This window comes from Patagioenas fasciata, chromosome 15 (genome assembly GCF_037038585.1).
Source record: "Patagioenas fasciata isolate bPatFas1 chromosome 15, bPatFas1.hap1, whole genome shotgun sequence".
Classification (NCBI taxonomy): domain Eukaryota; kingdom Metazoa; phylum Chordata; class Aves; order Columbiformes; family Columbidae; genus Patagioenas; species Patagioenas fasciata.
The window spans coordinates 1,038,141-1,054,013 of record NC_092534.1 but is presented as its reverse complement, the minus strand read 5'-3'; the positions used below and the strand labels follow the sequence as shown (position 1 = coordinate 1,054,013).

Genomic DNA, 15,873 nt, shown 5'->3' with positions numbered 1-15,873 from the left:
AGCTTTACATTTTCCAGTAACACAGGTAGTTTTACAACAGGTCATTAACAGCCAACTAGGACACTGTTAAGCTGGCTAAAGCAGGTTTTCTTTTCCAGAGATTTTCACCAAACGAGGTGGTTGGGTGCCAGGAAGGTGTTTGTTTCCAGTGCCCCGCGCCTTTCTCCCGCTCTGTGGGTGATTAGAATGGAGAGCCATCTCACCAGCTGCGATGTTTTAAGATAGAGGAACATTTAACTAGCAATACTTCTGTAGTTAAACAAAAGTGAAGTTATAGCCAAGCATATTCTTTACTCCCACAGATTCTATATTTTTCAATAGGTTTATTCATAATTTTACCGTTGACAGAGAAATAACTTTAAACATTCCTCCTTATGGGAAACAAATGGTCTAATTCTGGCTTCCTAAGCAGACAGGCTTTGTTTATTGAGTTTTAACCGTGTTATATAACTCTCTTTATCACACATTCAGGAATTCAAAGGCAGATTTCTAGCCTGAAGGTTTCTGATAACATTCTATTTTCTCTTGTGTTTCTCCTACCTACAGTTTCCAACTTGGTGGCACTATTAATACTCTGCCAATAATTTTAGCTAGTCCCCTCAGATAACAACAAAACCTAACTTTTATGATAGGTGATATTTTCATTATAGAAACCCGCTGCATTTTATAAATAATGTATTATTAAATGTTATTTCCCTAGGACTGGGATGCTAAAACTTTATTCAGTGACAGCACAGAGCAATTAATATTTAGGGTTTTCTGTGCAAAATTTTGCAGAAGTGTATCAAACCGCAGCATCACAGGTTTTGTATCCTTTCAGAGGAGGGTGCTTGCCTATCAAATTTTGCATCCTTGTCTAAACTGTTACAGCAAAGTGCACCTTCATGACTTGCAGTCAGCTGTATTTTGAATTTGAGAAGTGTTTTGAATCCTTTGTACTTTGATCAAGTCAGTGGTGCTCATCTTTGTTAGGAAAGCTTTGTGGTTTCATTTTCTAAGTCTACCTGACAACAACATCATTTTGTTTGGCGGCTACAGCCCATTTAGAATCATAGAATCATTTTGGTTGGAAAAGACATTTCAGATCGAGTCCAATTGTTAACCCAGCACTGCCAAGCCCACCTCTAACCCATGTCCTGAGAACCTCATGTCCGTCTGTCCAGCCCTCCAGGGATGGTGACTCCAGCACTGCCCTGGGCAGCCTGTTCAATGCCCCACAGCCCTTTGGGGAAGAAATTGTTCCCCACATCCAACCTCAGCCTCCCCTGGTGCAACTTGAGGCCGTTTCCTCTGCTCCTGGCGCTTGTTCCTGGGGAGCAGAGCCCGACCCCCCTGGCTCCAAGCTCCTTTCAGGCAGTTCAGAGATCAGAAGGTCTCCCCTCAGCTCCTGTTCTCCAGCTGAACCCCCCAGGTCCCTCAGCCGCTCCCATCACACTTGTGCTCCAGCCCCTCACCAGCTCCGTTCCCTTCTCTCCACTCACTCCAGCACCTCAAGGCCTTTCTTGGCGTGAGGGGAACAAAACTGACCCCAGGATTCGAGGTTTGGCCTCCCCAGTGCCCAGCACAGTGGAACAATCACTGCTCTGGTCCTGCTGGCCACATTTACTACAGGGGCAACTTCTGCTGTTGCCCCTGGGTGGATGCCCTGTCCCTCAGCTCCCACATCTTGCCCTTGCCACTTTTGGTTTGCCATGCACAGGCTCGGGCTTCTCCTTAGACTCCTGTGATACCTGCTAAATATCCTTATACACCTAAAATCAGGTTTGAAACTTTAAGTCAATCAAATCTGTTAAATGAAAAAGCCGGGGTGCCGGTTTTCCACCTTGTCACTGGTGTGATACAAAGATTAAAGCTGGGTTGCCAAAGCTACAAAGCTGCAAGAGACTCGTCACGGAGGTTGTGACGGCGGCGAACGCAGCCCTGGGCTCCACAGCCCAGCTCTGCCAGCCCCGGGCTCCACAGCCCAGCTCTGCCAGCCCCGCTCCCCAGCTCTTACGGAAGGGCTGAATTTCCTCTTGATTCGATGAAGCCTTGGGAAGAGAAAAGCTGTCATTTGCTACAGAAATTGCAGGGTTTGGTGGGAGCTTTGACAGCGAAGCTTTTTGTGTGTCCCCGGTCAGCACTGTGTTGCAGAAGTTTCCAGGAAGCATCAGGAAGGGATGTTTACTGTCACAACCGCTAAAGCTACGTGTTCATAGCAAAAACATGCACTTACGGGCATTACTAGTTGTGGCATTGCTCACTGGAAATCTGCCCCTTTATACTTTTATCCTGGGCTTTGTGCTTTTTCTGTCATGGGTAAGATTTTCACCATGTAATTTGGATTCGTGAATTTCAGCATATGGGCTCTCTGATTTATTTATGTTGTTGATGGTGGTGTGTGATTGCTTCACTTCTTCATCTTGCTTTTTTTATTCTTTCACTTCATGCCTGGAATTCTGACAAAATTTTAAATAGTGAATAATGAATTAAGCAAGATGTTTGGCTGTACCAAATGTTGCAGTGTCTTTGGGGGCTCAGAAATAGTGCACACATACTGAACTCAGGCTTTGGTTAGAAACTGGTGTGGGTGTCACAAATACCTACCTGAACTGCAAAGGCCAGGGACTTAAATAGTGGTGAAACTCGTGCTTTGCAGAGCTAGAGAGAGCTGTAGCTATCTATACCACTACCTGTCTTCTGCTAGAGGCAATGAGCTTCTTGGGCTTATTAATGTTTTATAATTCACAGGTTTTTGTTCCATAAGAGGTAATGGACCATCTTGACCCAGTAATACTATATGATTCACTACATACAGGTTAAAACACTCTAGGTTGCTTCTTGCAAATATCACAAATGCACACAGTAACATCAGCCTAACAAAGGGACTTTTAATTTAAAACGCAAGTATTAGATATGAAAATTAAGAAAATGTATGATAAAACCACAAACTAGGAATCAGTTTTGCTCACGTCTCCTTAAACTGGCAGGAGTTTTTCAGCCAGCCTCCCTGGGATGAGGTTCCGAGCCCAGATAAACTGCTCTGTGTTCTCATTCTAGCAGCACATCTGGATCCCTCCCAGCTGTGGAGAGGACAAGGTCTCTGACTTGGGAATTCAGCTGCAGCCGCTGTATTTTTCCTCTAAACTCCATCAAACATGCTGGCAGTTCCTTTCCAGGTAGCTTATCTATCACATGCTGATTTTGAAGTGCACTGATTGCAGCGAGATGTGTCTGTCCCGAAGCGCAGGGGTGTTAAACTGTGCTCCACCCCTGTCCAGGGTTTACCTGGCTTCAATTGTGTGTGGTTTTCATTGGTCTCCTCTCCTCCTGACCCTGTGTGTGTGTTGTGGGTGCATGTGATGGACTTCAGCTCTGTGGTTTCCACTTGTGATTAATTGCTGCTTTGATTTGTGGTATTTAGTTGTGGCCTTAAGACATCACCATTATTCCTAACAGATGAAATAAAGGTTAGTTCTGTGTTCACATAGTGGTTGCAAATTCTTCTGGTACAGGTGGTTCGCAAAATGTTCTGCGCAATGACATGATTTAGGATGTGGCAGAACTGTGGGAAAGCCTTGCTGCAGGATGTTTTGAGAGCGCTCCTGCGGTTCCTCTCAGCAGTGGGGACTCCTGCTTGCTGTCCTGTCTCTGCAGCAGTGAGGTGGGGATGGACCCGGGACCATCACTGCGGGATGGACCCAGAACCAGCACTGCAGGATGGACCAGGGACCAGCACTGCAGGATGGACCCAGAACCAGCACTGCGGGATGGACCAGGGACCATCACTGTGGGATGGACCCAGAACCAGCACTGCGGGATGGACCTGGGACCAGCACTGCGGGATGGACCAGGGACCATCACTGTGGGATGGACCCAGAACCAGCACTGCGGGATGGACCTGGGACCAGCACTGCGGGATGGACCTGGGACCAGCACTGCAGGATGGACCAGGGACCAGCACTGCGGAATGGACCCAGAACCAGCACGGCGGGATGGACCTGGGACCAGCACTGCAGGATGGACCAGGGACCAGCACTGCGGGATGGACCCAGAACCAGCACGGTGGGATGGACCTGGGACCAGCACTGCAGGATGGACCTGGGACCAGCACTGCAGGATGGACCAGGGACCAGCACTGCGGGATGGACCAGGGACCAGCACTGCGGGATGGACCTGGGACCAGCACTGCGGGATGGACCAGGGACCAGCACTGCGGGATGGGCCTGTGAGGCGGGAGCTGAATCTCCAATTTAACCACAGCCTTTCTGTCACCGCAGTTCCCCAGCTGGAAATAAGGAAGAATGTTTTGCTAAATGGAGTCTGAGTTAGGAGAGGAAAATCAATGAGTGATTGTGAAGGAGCCTGATGTGGTGGCAAGGATGGCTGGGTGCTCAGTGACACAGGGTGCTGAGTGACCCGGGGTGCTGAGTGACCCGGGGTGCTGCCGTGGAGCTGAACGGGCAGCAGGAGGTGTGCTCTAGCAGTAGGTCGGTCATGTCCTGGAACAGGAGAACTCCTGCACTGTGCCGTTATTTCTGGGTTGGCTGTCTGTGTGTGCGGAAGGATCACCCCGAGGAAGACCCATAGCTGCCTTTACGTTCCATCTAGTACGGAGCACACTCTGGCATATCATTAACAGCCCTCCTTCACTAGAGCATCCTGGTGATTAAAACCTCTTTAATTACTCAAGGCCTCTTGAGAGACTTTTTCTAGAAATTTAGCAATGAACATGAGGAAATGTGTTACCTAGGCAGCTGGAAGATTTTTGGGTTTTGTTTCTAATCAATCTAAGCAGTTAGAGACTAGTCACAAAGTGGAGATAATCTTTTGTCATATGTGATGCTTTTAGGATTTCAAATTACTGACTAATTATCACTAATGAAGATGCTAACAGAGCAGCTGGATGCTTGTTTCTGTGCCTGGACGCTCCAAAAGATGCGGCTGATGTGTATTTTTCCTGCATTATTTTTCATTTCTGTTTTGTTTCTGTAATCTGACAACAAACAACCCTGAAAAAGACTGATCCTGGGACTGGGGGAAAGCCAGAGTCATACTTTGTGATGTTTGGTAGTGAGCATGAAAATTCTTGCAGTGCTGTGTTTCATTTTTAACGTATTATTGGAGTTTTGCTTTTCAGACCAACACCTAATTAATTTCAGCTATGAGTAAAACCTTGATGAGTGAATATGGGACTTTTTTTAAGTGCAAACATTATCTTCTCACAAATAGGCCTTCTTGGTCCAAAAGACGTTTGGAAATACTATGCATGCTCACATACGATGAAGGTGGCATGTGGAGGAGCAGAGGGGATGGTGTGTAGCTACATCAGGAATTACACTTATATCTAACAGTTTGCTGGGAGTGTGTTGTAGAGAAGCAAACGTTATAAAAACCAGTGCTGAATAACAAGGCCAGGAGGCTTCTAAGCCCCTTTAATTCTTTCACAAGATATAATGAATGAAAAACACTAACTGCTATCATTCAGTGTCCTTAACCGTAGTAAGAACATTATAAAAAGCTGCATTTGTTTTAACTTTCTTGCATTTTATTACAAGACACACATTGAGGCAGATTTGTAGTACGCTCCCACCAGTGCCTGGGACTGCAGAGCAGCGAAGCTGCTATCTGATTCATTTGCGGGACTGGGAGACCTGAAAGAAGTTTTAGCCATAAACATGATGGGGCTGAAGAGTTGTGAATGTTAGCTACAAATTCCTTGCTCCTACTTTGCTACTTGCAATAGGTCCTTTCAGCACTCGCGATTTGTGACCTGCAGGTCCCGCAGAGGCTCCGTTGTGCGATGCTCCAGTGTCACACGCTGTCCCCAGCACCCAGGCCCTTACACGGGGCATTTGAGAGGTTGTTAGAAAGTCAACTACCAGCTGTAGCAGGTGAGAGCAATCAGACGCAAACACAGAGTACCTACCACGCAGAAAGAACACGTGAAGGCGCTGCCCAAGTGACACTGCACAGGTACTGTCACCACACAACCCAACCGCTTGCTTTGCTGGGGCAGGTTTTTATCCCTTGTGATCAACTTAGAGCATCCAAAAGAACAAAACAGTTACGGAGCTATGAAAGCTTCTGTATCTTCTCTGACATGAGAGTCCATCAGCTTTCTGGAGATGTTGATGTAAATGCAGCAGCCAAACCACTTGCCAGGTTTAGGAAGTCAGTCAGCCTCAGTAAAGCATTTCCTCAGTACCATCCTTTGAGGTGTTTTGAAATCTCACGGTTAATGTCGCGGGTCTGACAAAAATCACTGATGTTCCTGTACTTGAACAGCTGGCCAGGAAGGATAAAAAGATGCCACAGACAAGCGGTTTGAAGGTGCTCAGAGGTAGTCATTAGAGCAGGTTGTTGTTTGAGGGAGGCGAATGTATACATCGGAAGAAAAATGTGTACGAACAGCACACTACTAGTAGCTTGTGATGAAGATGCTATAAAGTGGCAGTTTGAAAGGGCATGTCTGCTTGCTCCTGAGCTACAAGCACAGGGTTGTCAGCAAGGCGCTAAGGACCGAGCCTGGTGATGCTGCGCTGCAGAGCATCACTGCCTGTGCCGGTACCTGTGCCGGCACCCGCCCCCGGCCGAGGCAGCGTTACAGACAGTATCTGCCTTGTTCTCCTGTAGGTGTGTGCTGTTAATATCCTCTTGGATGTGTAGCAGATACCTGGTTGTGCTGGTCCCCTTCCCTGTGCAGACGGGAGCAGAGCCGTGTCCGGGGGTTCCAGGGCAGGATGTCACCGCTCTCCTGCAGCATCACCCGAGCGAGGGGCAGACACCGCGCTCCCCACGGCAGCCTGGAAATAACACATCTGAGAACATCAGGAAGGTTTCCTAACATGAATATGAGGGGAATTAGTTTGATAGACAAACGCTTGCAACCCTTTATAATTAAATTCTAGAATTTGCTGTTCTTCCTGGTTTGTATTTTGGTTGCACTCAAGAATTATTACGCACAGTACAAAACACTTACTACATTTCTATGCTTCATCTCTTCAGCTACTTTTTCTCCTTGCAGATTTTAAATTAAGGGAGGCTCAAATTAAAACTATGGGGTTTAAGTTTGTTTTTCCTTCACTGCTTTTTTTTAGGTGCCTAACCCATTCCTAAATGTGCAGTAAAGCTTTATCTCTTTCCAAGGAGCAGGTCTCCTTATTAAAAATAGTAATAGTCTGTACTTGCTTGACCGCTTTAGTATTAACTTTGCAGGACATTACAGGTCCCAGTTAATTAAGTTTTGCAGAACTATTAGAGCAGGGGCAAGGACAGGTGAATTGATAAGGGACTGGAAGCGCCATTTCCCTGAGTTCATAACGGGACAAACTCAGCCCTGTGATGTTTTGTTTGCCCCTTTCCGGAGGTTTGTGCAGTGTGGAATTCTCCTGCCCAGTGCTCCGTTTTTCTAGCACGTGTGAGGGGCGTTGCTGGGCACATTGTCCTGGTGATCATTGCCTTTGGGAGGTGTTTCCCTTCCCTCCCCTTCACTGCTGCCTTCAACCTTCTCACTGTAGCTCCATGTTTCTTCTATCCATCCAGTGCTATAAATATCCTTACTGCCAAACTGCTCTTTTTTTTTTTTCCTGAAATCACATCTAGATCCTTTTTCTTGGCATTATCAATGTTATCTATATCCAGTATCCTCCTTGCCAAATTTCTGTGCTATATTTACTTACAAGGAATAATTAAAGCCACAGCTCATTATGTCCCGTCTATTTACGGTGCAAGGAAGTCACACATAAAAAAATGTGGAGTATATTGTGTGCGTATATACAGCCACGTGCATGCATTTACACACGAGACATGTAAGAAGCTGTAAAAATAATATGTGCTGAGTTCTGAGTCCTTAGAATAACTCATAATTTCTCTACATTTCTCAGTATTATTAATTTAACTGAAAGAAGATGTGGAGAAGGTGAGGGTAGAATTTCTTCCTCAGAATTATTCTTTAAATTATATCTCAGCAATGTGAAAAGCAAAACACTGGTACCAATCAGAAAAGTGCCAAAAAAACCCAGGTTTGCTTCTAGTTTATGAAACGTGCTTCAGTAGAACAATCATTTTAGGACCAATTACTGTGATCTTCATCTATTCTTGACCTACTAATAAAATGTAAACACATCATAATGCTGTGTGGGGCTGTGTCTGAGATACCGTGTCATTTTCACTGAAAATTAAAAGCACTAAAAGCATATAAATGTTTTAGGTCAGTGAACTGAGGTCAATGTGTGTGTTATATTGGATGTTTATCTATATCTTTTCTAAGGTGTCAATAGAGAAAGGGTCATGTTCACTGCATGATCAAAACGAAGCACAATCACCATCTCCCTTCTCATTGCGAGGTTTGTACTTCATACTTGATTTAAGCTATAGTTTGCTTAAAAACAAAATGAAAAATCTTTTACGTTGTCACTTACAAAGCTGCCTTCCAGGTGTTCTCCATTAGACATGATGTGCATCAATTTCATTACCAAATTTGGAATAGATTTGAAGATAAATTTTGTCAGCCATCAACAGCTATAAATTTGCATGAGGACAAGAACATACCCTGGAATTTCCAAGATGATTCAATATTGGATTCAATTTCAATAGCGTTAATCAATTCTACCTTATTAAAAATCAGGTCTAAAAAAAAAAAGGCAGAAAACCAAAATGGTGATTTGTAGCAACTCCTGAAACAAGCTCACCTTCCCAGTTCACTCTGAAATTTGATAATTATTTATCGGAAATATGTTTTTAATACTTTAAAATTTCAGAATGCGGAGGCAGTTTCCAAGCTGGTTCTCTGCGAGGCCTCGGGACACGGATGCTGTTTGGTTCCCGTGCTGGGTTCTGCGCACGCTGGGGTGGTCGCGGTGGTTTCAGGGAGTTTGGCTGCCTGTGTTACACGTTCTGCTTTTGTTTCCAAACAGCAGGCAGACTTTCTGAAGCCAGATCCTGCTGAAACAGATAATATTGCTGAAGCTACTGAGTGAAGAGGAGAGGTGAACTGTGCAGGCAGCGGATTTAACTGCTACTGAAAGGCTGGCAAATACGCAATAGAAGTCTGTTTATACGGTAAGTAAAACATCAAGATAAAACAGCCTTAAACAGCAATGAAATAACTGACCTTTTGTTAAAAAATTATATTAGGTCTGTTCAGATCCATAAATGAAGTTTAGATCCAGAAGAACTGGATGCACAATTGCTAAAGATTAAATTTGAATAAATATCCCTACACTTAAATGTCTGCGATTTGATTAACCACATCTGCAGTAAGTATGAGCTGGAAGTTCCAGTCTGCTGGTTGTCAAATGGCCAGGGCCAGTCTCAGATATAAACCAGGATGGAAAAGGAATCTTGGGGTATTTCAAGTTGCAGTCTTTGATTCATATTGCATCTAAAACTGGATGGATTTATGGTTTTTAATTAAATGAAAATAATTTCAGTCCTTCGCTATGACTGAGTTTTAAGCTTATTTTGGGAGCGAACAATCATCCTTTCTGTCTTCATGACAGTGTTTACTTTAATGGGACTCTGATTCTGCCTACAAGGCATAGTTGTGAGACAGATTTCTGTGGTGTTTTTGGTGAAGATTATTCATAATGCATGTGTGCAAGAACTGCTAAGCATTTGAATAACTAAATTAATAATAAAAACACTCTTTCACCCCCACAGGACATACCAAAAAATCCCAAGTACTGTTTTGCATGAATCTTTCCTGATTAAACAAGGGCAGATAGTCCTGTGATTAATACACAATGAAAAAATCAGCTGGCTAAATATTTTAATGCAGAGATTTGTGAAGACAACTACTTTCTAAACATGGCTTCCTGACATTTGCTAAGCTACCTGCTTCCGCTTCCTTCCTTCCTTCCTTCCTTCCTTCCTTCCTTCCTTCCTTCCTTCCTTCCTTCCTTCCTTCCTTCCTTCTTTCCTTCCTTCCTTCCTTCCTTCCTCTCCTCTCCTCTCCTCTCCTCTCCTCTCCTCTCCTCTCCTCTCCTCTCCTCTCCTCTCCTCTCCTCTCCTCTCCTCTCCTCTCCTCTCCTCTCCTCTCCTCTCCTCTCCTCTCCTCTCCTCTCCTCTCCCTTCCCCCCTCCCCTCCCCTCTTCCCTTCCTTTCCCTTCCCTTCCCTTCCCTTCCCTTCCCTTCCCTTCCCTTCCCTTCCCTTCCCTTCCCTTCCCTTCCCTTCCCTTCCCTTCCCTTCCCTTCCCTTCCCTTCCCTTCCCTTCCCTTCCCTTCCCTTCCCTTCCCTTCCCTTCCCTTCCCTTCCCTTCCCTTCCCTTCCCTTCCCTTTCTCTTCCCTCGTCCCTTCCCTCTTCCCTTCCCTTCCTTCCTTTCCTTCCTTTCTTTACTTTCTTTACTTTCTTTTCTTCCTTTTCTTCCTTTCACTTTCCTTTCTTTCATTTTTTTAACTGTTATGAACGCTCCAGCCACAGCAGTGACAAAACAGGCATCAGGCCACTAGCAGCTCTCCATTAGAGTCACATCTGGTGGGTTTGACTGACACTCAGTGGAACTGATTAACCACCGAATAACATGCCAGAAATGTAACAGGAGAAGACACTGCTGCCTGATACCAATCAGTCACTCACTCCCGGCAACTACAAATGCACATTCACAGTGGAATGAGTTTGACCCACACTCTTATCAGAATAATAGTGAGAAACTCCTGCCAGACTTTTAGATGGGAAAAATACAGTACAAGCCAAATGCCAGAAAGCAAATTCACAGATGGGAATACATGTTGTTAAATGGCACCATGGCATATGACCGCAGGAATCAGACAGTTCTCCATATTGTAGAAGATGTGTTCAATATGATGATTGCCAGTACTTGAAATACGGAGATGAGATATGTAAAATAATATAGCAAAATTCTGATGCAGTATTTTGACAGCTCAGTGCTTTAAAGATCACCTTTTCCATCAATGCAAGAGATAAAATAATCCAATGCTTAGAGCAAAAAGCGGGGGTCTTAGAAAGTGACAGCTGCTTTTTGATCTAGATTAAGTGAGGCAGTTAAGCATGTGCCAGGGTCTTCTGCTGACGTTCTCGTTGACTCAGAATATGTTTAAGTCCCATTACACGGAACATGCTTATGTGCTCTGAATCAGTGTCTTTAGCCTTGTGATTTCAGTGCTTCAGCTCTCAAACTATCTGAATACAGTGCAGGTCGGATCCCACCCTGCTAGCCAGGCGTACTCAGGGGAACAGAAGAATAACTCTTCTGCTCCCGCAACTTGAGGCGTTGCAGTTTCTTTGCATTTCATGTGTTCGTGAGTCCTGGACATCATGGTGTGATGTTGGGACAATCTGAGTTTGTCGTATGGAGCTGGGAGAACAAAGACAATTTTCCAAGCTTCTTACAAGATGCACCACTAAATACAAAATCATCCTCTCTCTCCAGTTCGTGTGATGTCTTCCACATCCCCTCCAGAGCAGGCCCTGACAGGACAGTCTAAAATCTAACAGCATTTGTCAGAGAAAATGTACAAAGAAAATTGTTCCCTAGACCACTCTCTGGATTCCACAAGCCTGACCTTTAGACTTAAATTCTTTGAATCTCCACTGCTCTTGTCTAATTTTTTTTAGATTTTTGTGTACCAGAAAGGAAGATTTTCTAGCTTGTAGTTTTTGCGAGAGCTGTATACCCCAGCTGTGTTTTACCAGATCCATTGTACAGTAACTCTTGCAAACTTTTTTATTACAGCCTGTTAAAGCCATTGCAGAACAAAACGCTGCAGCGCAGGCACCAGCACCGCCTGTTATCTGCTAGACTGGTGCAAATGGGACCAGCTCAAAGCAGGGGGGGTTTGAATGGGAGTAACAACTGAGAACAGAACAGGCTTTTACGTTGGAAAGAATCTGTCTATCTAGAAAAGAAAATACCCATTACATATAATTATTTCCTGAAACAAATATTGATTTGGTATCTAAGTGTAGAGCTTGCATAGTATGTCACAAGAAATGACTGTGCAATAATCTTTTTTAAAGAAGATAGCTTTCTGAAAGAAAGCCATATGCATAATGCCCCCTAATAAGAAATGAATCTGATTGAAAATAACTGTGCAGATAATCTCATTCCATTTTTAAAAGCACTAAGCTCTGTGTGATTGGCACAATTGCATTAATAATTTATAGCCATTGGGAATTGTTGGTTTCTGCCTTTTTTGGGAGTATGAATCACAAATGATTGCTCATTTTAACAATATTGAAAAAGATTGGAGAAGTAAAGCTAAAGGGAGGAAATGTGCTGACAGAATGTGCGGTAATTGTGTTGGCCAGCCCGGCTGCTGGAGCTGGCGATCCAGGATGGTTTTTCTACTCAACTAGCGAGAATCCTTATGTGAGGAAAACATCATCTCTGGAAACAGTTCCCAGTGCCTGCTATTGTCTGAGAACGCTGAAAACTCCCCAGTTATGTTTTAATGTGTTATTAAATAAATTCCAAAATGTGCAACTAGGCTTTGTTTGGTTTGTTGCAATGTCAAAAAGCTTTAATGCTTAAGCTGTCGCTGCTGTTTCTGACAGAGCAAAGTAGGACAATCAAAAATGATGCACAAAAGGAGCTCTCTGGGCTTGACTTCACAAGTTTTAGATGCAATGGTATATATTTGTTTATTGAACAAATATTCTGTGGGGATCAAATGCAGCATGTTTTGCAGAAGGATCAGACCTCTAATATAAGATCAATTAATTTTCTTAACATTTGAGACATATATGCTCAATGCATTTATCTCATTTTGAAAGTGTACATATTTCCCGTACTGTATCATTATATATACCGTTCAGCTGTTTTCTTTAATGCTAAAATGCAAATGACATATTGGAAAACTCATCTTTCCATCCATACAGGAACAGAACAAAGATACACTTTGAGAGGAACAGTTGGTGGCTTGTGAACTATAATAACAAATTCAATCAATGTTCTTAAACCTTTACAAACATATAGCATTGTCAGCGCAAGAATCAATTTGAATTAGTCAGAGGTTTCACACATCTCCATTTGTTCAACGAAACTGTATTAGTAGCACTTACTGTGCCTCTTCCAAACTACGGTTTTTGAAAGTCTGACTCTGTGTCCATTCACTAATGATGATACACTGTATAAGCAAGAAGTTCTGGTTTAATATATTTAGTTCAAATTTCTATGGAAAAAAAAAACAGAATATTTGCTTCTGAATTCTGGTGCAGCAGCAATGCTCTTGGGAAAGAATAAAACCAGCCTGTTTCCCCTCACAGTTCCTGGGATGAGTGGATGTGACCGGCTGATCCTTGGGATGTTTTTTCCCCAGCATTACCAAACAACTGGGAAGGTCCCAACCTTAGCTCTGTTTCCTGTTAACACTGTGTTGACGTTGAGATGTCCAGCTGAAGGCCCCCACTCCCTCAGCCCTGTTCCTCCCAGTCCCACCAGCTCCTGGAGCTCGAGGTGTCCTCCCCAGCGGGGACGCCCAGGCTTGCGTGGGCTGAGGCAGCTGTCTTGGGAACATGAGGCTTCAGGTCACACCAGCACACAGTTAAGCCTCCTAGTCAATCTCCCCGTCTCTGCAGGAACCAGCACAGAAGCCATTTCCATCGTTGCCTCATTTCCCTGTGCAGGACGAGCAGCGGAGCATCACTGGACCCTGCTGGGGCTCCTCGGCTCAAGGGCAGTTTGGCCCGTGCGTCTCACAGGTAACCAGCCTAACCTAGGAACCTGCCCAGCCTGAGAACCTGCTCATCCTGAGGATGTGCCCAGCCTGAGGACCTGCCCATCCTGGGAACCTGAAAAACCTGAGAACCTGCCCCTCCTGAGAACCTGCCCATCCTGGGAACCTGCCCAACCTGGGAACCTGCCCAGCCTGAGAACCTGCCCATCCTGGGAACCTGCCCAATCTGAGAACCTGCCCAACCTGGGAACCTGCCCAACCTGGGAACCTGCCCAATCTGAGAACCTGTCCAACCTGGGAACCTGCCCAACCTGGGAACCTGCCCAACCTGGGAACCTGCCCATCCTGAGAACCCGCCCAACCTGGGAACCTGCCCAATCTGAGAACCTGCCAAACCTGGGAACCTGCGCAATCTGAGAACCTGCCCAGTCTGAAAACCTGCCCAACCTGGGAACCTTGCCCCTCCTGGGAACCTGCCCATCCTGGGAACCTTGCCCCTCCTGGGAACCTGCCCCTCCTGGGAACCTGCCCAACCTGGGAACCTTGCCCCTCCTGGGAACCTGCCCCTCCTGGGAACCTGCCCAACCTGGGAACCTGCCCCTCCTGAGAACCTGCCCAACCTGAGAACCTACCCATTATGAGTGTCTGCCCAACCTGAGAACCTGCCCATCCTGAGAACCTGCCCAACCTGGGAACCTGCCCCTCCTGGGAACCTGCCCATCCTGGGAACCTGCCCAACCTGGGAACCTGCCCAACCTGAGAACCTGCCCAACCTGGGAACCTGCCCCTCCTGAGAACCTGCCCATCCTGAGAACCTACCCATTATGAGTGTCTGCCCATCCTGAGAACCTGCCCAACCTGGGAACCTGCCCATCCTGAGAACCTGCCCAACCTGGGAACCTGCCCATCCTGAGAACCTGCCCAACCAGGGAACCTGCCCAACCAGGGAACCTGCCAAACCTGAGAACCTTCCCAACGTGGGAACCTGTGCTCGTGTTTCTCTTCTCATTTCTAAGCTTAGAATGTCCTCTCCTCACCCCTCGGCTTTCAGGGCACGCTGGGGTACACTTGTGATTTTCGCAACAGAAATGTCACTTATGTTACTTAAAAGCTCCAGCAAATCAAGAGGGTGGCACAATCTCCATGACTTCAGGGTTACAAAATCCTGATGGGCTCCTTTCAGTCGAGCTCCCTCCAGCTACTCTAAGTGCTTCTGAAGATAAATGCTGCAATTTTCAAAGGGACTTAAGGGAGTAGGTGCTTGATCTCCTCGGATTCCTTAGAAAATCCCATTTTTAAAGCTTTTGTAGCATTAAAATGTAATCTGTTCTTCCCCCCTTTATTTTTTTTCAGAAAAAGCAAAAGACTTTGTTTACTGAAAATAAACTTCAAAAGCACATAGTGTTTTAAGGTTTTTTTCTTGTTCTTAATAGCTATGCATTTTACAGTTCTTTATGAAGTGTAACTATTGATTTGAAGAAGCATGCATGGAGGCACTCAGCGAGGAGATTGAAAAGATAATCCTATTACACTCAATCTGATTGCACGAGTTACTGTCATTTTATTTTTTCTGAGGGAAGGTGTAAGGCTTTTATGTGCATGCGTGTATATCCGAGTGGAAAGCAACGTGCAGTAATTAGATAAAGTCAGCAATAATAAGAAACTGGAGCTTCCCGTTAATCACTTCTTGAGCTATTTTTGGCGTGATTATTTGTAAGGAAATTAGGAAGATCTGAACCGTTAAAGCTTAGCAAAATACAGACCTACGCCCTATAAAAAATAAATAACAAAAGATAAATACAAAGTATATCCTCCTAAGCAAAGTGCTGTGCAGAACTGTCATCTTTTAGCCTTACTCCGTAGTCCCTGGGGTCAGGGAATTCTCGCTAGCAGCAATGGCCATTCCTGCCCCTTGCTTGTTTTCCCAAGCATGTCTCATTCACTTCACTGTCATATGTTTATTTTACTAGTCATTTTTAAAACAAAAGCCAAAAAACACTGCAACAAACCCCAGAGGTACCTGTGGAAAATGAGCGAGCAGGCTTATAATTACTGATGTTGAATGCTACCTCATTTTCAGATTAGTTCTGTTGAATAAATCTCACCATGAAGGGATAAGATACTACTTAGTGTTCTGAAGTGAGAATCTGATTTGTAATGATGAGTTAGAGAGTATTAACCATTTGTAGAATTGTTTTTTCTGAGGAAAAAAGACCCTACAGCATTAAAGGTAAATACCACCATATACTTATGAA

General features: G+C 44.8%; 1 long non-coding RNA gene across 6 annotated transcripts in view; it reads left to right on the top strand.

Annotated features, from left to right (window-relative positions):
• LOC139829156 (uncharacterized) overlaps positions 1 to 15,873 on the top strand; it is a 295,027-nt gene that overhangs the window by 196,714 nt on the left and 82,440 nt on the right. For 3 of the 6 annotated variants that reach the window (XR_011741507.1, XR_011741509.1, XR_011741511.1), the window contains 2 exons: positions 8,898 to 9,042; positions 12,822 to 14,125. This is a non-coding gene — a long non-coding RNA (uncharacterized lncRNA). Of the gene's footprint in view, positions 1 to 8,897; positions 9,043 to 12,821; positions 14,126 to 15,873 lie in introns of those variants that run through there. The other 3 variants (XR_011741510.1, XR_011741508.1, XR_011741512.1) reach the window with 2 other exon arrangements.